This window comes from Pristiophorus japonicus, unplaced genomic scaffold (assembly GCF_044704955.1).
Source record: "Pristiophorus japonicus isolate sPriJap1 unplaced genomic scaffold, sPriJap1.hap1 HAP1_SCAFFOLD_61, whole genome shotgun sequence".
NCBI classification, from domain to species: domain Eukaryota; kingdom Metazoa; phylum Chordata; class Chondrichthyes; family Pristiophoridae; genus Pristiophorus; species Pristiophorus japonicus.
In genome coordinates this window covers 3,786,318-3,792,274 of record NW_027254520.1, presented here as the reverse complement: position 1 = coordinate 3,792,274, position 5,957 = coordinate 3,786,318, and the positions used below count along the sequence as shown (strand labels likewise).

The 5,957-nt window shown below is 43.0% G+C and overlaps 2 non-coding genes across 2 annotated transcripts; both read right to left on the bottom strand.

Moving 5' to 3' along the window:
* Window positions 1-746: 746 nt before the first annotated feature.
* On the bottom strand, window positions 747-834 carry trnap-ugg (transfer RNA proline (anticodon UGG)). The gene is given in 2 exon segments: window positions 747-782; window positions 799-834. It is a non-coding gene; the product is annotated as a tRNA-Pro (tRNA).
* A 3,044-nt stretch (window positions 835-3,878) lies between these two features.
* trnap-ugg (transfer RNA proline (anticodon UGG)) lies at window positions 3,879-3,966 on the bottom strand. Its single transcript is given in 2 exon segments — window positions 3,879-3,914; window positions 3,931-3,966. It is a non-coding gene; the product is annotated as a tRNA-Pro (tRNA).
* Between the last annotated feature and the right edge of the window lie 1,991 nt (window positions 3,967-5,957).

Below are 5,957 nucleotides of genomic sequence, written 5' to 3'. Positions count from 1 at the left end.
CGCCTGGAAAAAAATAGGCAGCGAGGAAGGACAAAAGGGAATGCTTGTGATACAGTGGAGCGTAGGAGTGATTGAATAATAAATGGCACAATGCGAAAAGGCAAAGTGGGTGGTAAGCGGGCAATAAAGTAACAAAGGAAGGACCAGAGGAGGTGTTAGTGTGAACAGCAGAACCATTAGCAGACAATGGGAGCGGTGCTTATGATCCGATACGTTGAAACGAATGTTGAGGCCAGAACACTATAACATGCCTGGAATGTAAGGTTTGAACGCCTTTTAATCAGACCAGGCAGCTTGGCCACCCCGGATTGATTTCCTGCATGATTTAAATTCGGCAGCCAAGGGACGAAATCCAAAGCCAGCTTCTGACATCTTTTCAGCGCGAGAGAAACAGGACGCAATCATATTCAGGGCAGAGTCTGTTTCAAGTTGAATTTGAGATTGACGTTGAATGTAGGCTTATCCCTTTGGAGGTGAGCACATGCGTGCAGAAAGGAAGAAACACTGATCAAGTATTTGCCGGAATCAAACCGGGGTTGACGTTGTCCAATGAGACGCAGAGCCGAGTACATCTGAGAGACATGAACTTTGCTCAGTTCGGTGAGTTTCACTTTGCTCCTATGAATCTCCAGGATTTTTAGATGCTGTGTGAACAACGGAGTGCAATCACACGTTTTAATTTGAAACATGTCAGTTTTCTCACATGTCGACCGGCTGAGAAGTCGTTTTTTGACTAAAAGTTGGCAGGGCTCGTCCGGGATTTGAACCCGGGACCTCTCGCATTTCAATTATTATGATCCCAAAGCGAGAATCATACCCCTAGACCAACGAGCCGCCGACAGTGAAGGACGTAGCTCTCAGTTTCTGACGTTAGTTTGCTATTCGGCCCATCGTGCCTGTGCTGACTCTCAGAGGCCGATCTCATGAGTCCCCCTTTCCATCGTCCTGCTCGTGTTTTCCCTTTGATGAAGTGATTATTTTTTGTGACATTACTTCACCAACGAGCTGCATCCTTTTCAGTAAAAGGTGAATTTGGCAATGAGGATAAATGTGATTGAATAAAAAAACTAGGGGAAAATGTTTAACACAATAACGACGAAGCTGGGGGCATACGGGATCAGCAGTCCATTGCCTCAACCTGTCAGTCACCTTGTCTCCTATTTACTGCAAAGTCAGACATACATCCCCTACTTTTTGCTTTCAAACAGAGATAATGTGCACGAAAGTCTACTTCACCGCTTGTTTTGCCCGTGCAACCAGATCGACAGTGATGAAAATGTACCATTAGCTTCTTAAAGCACACAGCCTTCCTTTACTTCAGGTGAGTGACTGTCCGAGATGGTTGGTTTTGAGGCAGAATCAAAACAAAGAATATAAAATTTCACGCGGCGCGATAGCTGACCGCTGCAGGACTAGAACCTGCAATCTTCTCATAAGATCACAGTTACAATCGAAGTCAGACACCTTATCCTTTAGGCCACGCGGCCGCTATCGGCGGTACTTAATTTGTTGTTTTTTATATTGAGAGCAAATTTGGGACAAGGGTTGCATCAAGGAGTGGATATCGGAAAATATGAGCATATTTTGAGTAATGAACAGATGCGCTGCCATATGGATGTACACGGACACAGGCAAAGTCAATGTAGCTTGAAACACAAACGTTTAACAATTCGGTTCTCACAGCTGATAATCACACTCTTTTTTAATTGTACAGGATGATCCGGATAATGAGAAAATACGTTTTAAAGGGGCAATTGATGAACCGGAACTGACAACCATCCCGTTGAAACAGACACCGAATGATCCTGGACAGGAAGCACACCCCTCTTACACAGCTGTAGAATTGCCGTTCACGGACAGCAGTTGCCTTTCAGAAGAATAAAGTGGGATTTCCATCATTCCTGAATGCAATTGTGTTGTGCGTGATTGAGCGCGGTTCTCATGAGCACGCGGGACTGGGACGGTTGTTGAAGCCACAGGTGAAAGACAAGCAGGAAAGAGGGAGGGAAATAAAACCAACCCAGACAAACAGACAATTTAAAACATATATATATTTATCACAATAAGAAAATAAATAAATTTACAATTTTATTGCAAAAAATTGAATTTGATTTGATTGAAATAAATACAAAATTGTTTCTTAATCTATATATTTTTGATTGAACGAAGTCTGTGCGACTGCATGAAATCCACTGCAAATCAGGGTGTGCAGTCAGTAAATACCCAAACACAGTAAGCCCATGGTGTAAGACAAGCCACAAGGGAAGATGTGGGCAACAAAGGCCATCTTTTAAAGTCGCGATTGCTTTTCTGCAGGATCAGACAGAAGCTGCGTGTGCTGTGAAAGAGGTCAAATGTAATAGAGCCAATGCAGGCAGAACAGAAAAGCACATTTATTGTCAAAGTTAAAAAGTAGGGAATGTATGTAAAGATATGCATATATAAATATTGATACATATATTTATATAAACAAAATCAGTCAGTCAGTCATGTCTTGTCTTGTCTTGATTTGATTTTTATTTGAAAATAAGGGGGAAGGAGCTCATCATGTCACACAGCCCATCCGCAAGCTCTCGCTAACATCGCTATGTTTCTAACTTATATAATTTGCCTTCTTTCACATGTGGAATAGCAAAATCCCACGGCAGATTCTTCTCCTGTCAGGCAGTCCCCGAATGCGTGTTGAATCAAATCAGTGTGGCTTCAAGTTGCATGTAATGCATTTTTCCTCCCATGACATGAAATGCACAGTAAGATCGCATAGAACGTTTCCACGCACTCTCTCACTTACACAAACACTCCAACAAACTAAAAATTCTGCACCCTCCAAAGGCAGTTTTTGAAATTTGAAATTTGAAATCCGGGACCGACAGCACATTCCTTTTAAACAGATAGATAATGATCCGATACTGATAGCACACCATTTTGGAGAGACAGAGAATGACCCCGGGCAGACCAGCACATCACCTTAAAAGGGATACAGAAACACAATGAACAAAAACAAAGCATTCTGTAAAACTCAGCAGGCCGTGAACATTCTGTGGATGAATTTCCCGGGCTCACGTTCAGTCAGATGATCATTCCGATCTTTTAAGAAAAATGTAAAGTTTACAGATTTTTCCACGAAAATAGCGCCTGGAAAAAAATAGGCAGCGAGGAATGACAAAAGGGAATGTTTGTGATACTGTGGAGCGTAGGAGTGATTGAATAATAAATGGCACAATGCGAAAAGGCAAAGTGGGTGGTAAGCGGGCAATAAAGTAACAAAGGATGGACCAGAGGAGGTGTTAGTGTGAACAGCAGAACCATTAGCAGACAATGGGAGCGGTGCTTATGATCCGATACGTTGAACCGAATGTTGAGGCCAGAACACTATAACATGCCTGGAATGTAGGGTTTGAACGCCTTTTAATCAGACCAGGCAGCTTGGCCACCCCGGATTGATTTCCTGCATGATTTAAATTCGGCAGCCAAGGGACCAAATCCAAAGCCAGCTTCTCACATCTTTTCAGCGCGAGAGAAACAGGACGCAATCATATTCAGGGCAGAGTCTGTTTCAAGTTGAATTTGAGATTGACGTTGAATGTATGCTTATCCCTTTGGAGGTGAGCTCATGCGTGCAGAAAGGAAGATACACTGATCAAGTATTTGCCGGAATCAAACCGGGGTTGACGTTGTCCAATGAGACGCAGAGCCGAGTACATCTGAGAGACATGAACTTTACTCAGTTCGGTGAGTTTCACTTTGCTCCTGTGAATCTCCAGGATTTTTAGACGCTGTGTGAACAACGGAGTGCAATCACACGTTTTAATTTGAAACATGTCAGTTTTCTCACATGTCGACCGGCTGAGAAGTCGTTTTTTGACTAAAAGTTGGCAGGGCTCGTGCGGGATTTGAACCCGGGACCTCTCGCATTTCAATTATTATGATCCCAAAGCGAGAATCATACCCCTAGACCAACGAGCCGCCGACAATGAAAGACGTAGCTCTCAGTTTCTGACGTTAGTTTGCTATTCGGCCCATCGTGCCTGTGCTGACTCTCAGAGACCGATCTCATGAGTCCCCCTTTCCATCGTCCTGCTCGTGTTTTCCCTTTGATGAAGTGATTATTTTTTGTGACATTACTTCACCAACGAGCTGCATCCTTTTCAGTAAAAGGTGAATTTGGCAATGAGGATAAATGTGATTGAATAAAAAAACGAGGGGAAAGTGTTTAACACAATAACGACGAAGCTGGGGGCATACTGGATCAGCAGTCCATTGCCTCAACCTGTCAGTCACCTTGTCTCCTATTTACTGCAAAGTCAGACATCCATCCCCTATTTTTGCATTCAAACAGAAATAATGTGCACGAAGTCTACTTCACCGCTTGTTTTGCCCGTGCAACCAGATCGACAGTGATGAAAATATGCCATTAGCTTCTTAAAGCACACAGCCTTCCTTTACTTCAGGTGAGTGACTGTCCGAGATGGTTGGTTTTGAGGCAGAATCAAAACAAAGAATATAAAATTTCATGCGGCGCGATAGCTGACCGCTGCAGGACTCCAACTTGCAATCTTCTGATAAGATCACAGTTACAATCGAAGTCAGACACCTTATCCTTTAGGCCACGCGGCCGATATCGTCGGTGCATAATTTGTTGTTTTTTATATTGAGAGCAAATTTGGGACAAGGGTTGCATCAAGGAGTGGATATCGGAAAACATGAGCATATTTTGAGTAATGAACAGATGCGCTGCGATATGGATGTACACGGACACAGGCAAAGTCAATGTAGCTTGAAAAACAACAGTTTAACAACTCGGTTCTCACAGCTGATAATCACACTCCTTTTTAAATGTACAGGATGATCCGGATAATGAGAAAATACGTTTTAAAGCGGCAATTGATGAACCGGAACTGACATTACATCACCAACGATCTGCATCCTTGTCAGTAAAAAGGTGAATTTGGCAATGAGGTTAAATGAGATTGAATAAAAAAACGAGGGGAAATATTTAGCACAATAACGACGAAGCTGGGGCATACTGGATCAGCAGTCCATTGCCTGAACCTCTCAGTCACCTTGTCTCCTATTAACTGCAAAGTCAGACATCCATCCCCTACTTTTTGCATTCAAACAGATATAATGTGCACGAAAGTCTACTTCACCGCTTGTTCTGCCCGTGAAACCAGATCGACAGTGATGAAAATGTGCCATTAGCTTCTTAAAGCAAACAGCCTTCCTTTACTTCAGGTGAGTGACTGTCCGAGATGCCTGGTTTTGAGGCAGAATCAAAGCAAAGAATATAAAAGTTCACACGGCGCGTTAGCTTACCGCAGCAGGACTCGAACCTGCAATCTTCTGATAAAATTACAATTACAATCGAAGTCAGACACCTTATGCATTAGGCCACGCGGCCGCTCCGTTGGGTACCAAATTTGTTGTTTTTTATATTGAGAGCAAATATGGGACAACGGTTATGTGAAGGAGTGGATCTCGGAAAACAGGTGTGGAATGAGGTGTGGAATGAGGTGTGGAATGAAGAGTGGAATGAAGAGTTGAATGATGTTTGTAATGAGGTTTGGAATGATGTTTCGAATGATGTGTGGAGTGAGATTTGTAATGATGTGAGGAATGAGGTGTGGAATGTGGTGTGGAATGATGTGTGGAATGATGTTTGGAATGATGTGTGGAATATGGTGTCGAATGAGCTGTGGAATGTGTTGTGGAATGATGTGAGGAATGATGTGCAGAATGATGTGCGGAATGAGGTGCGGAATGATATTGGAATGATGTGTGGAATGAGGTGTGGTATGATGTGTGGAATGAGGTGCGGAATGAAATGTGGAATGATGTGTGGAATGATATGTTGAATGATGTGTGGAATGAGGTGTGGAATGATGTGTGGAATGTTGTGTGGAATAAGGTGTAGAATGATGTGTGGAATGAGGTTTGGAATGAGGTGTGGAATGTTG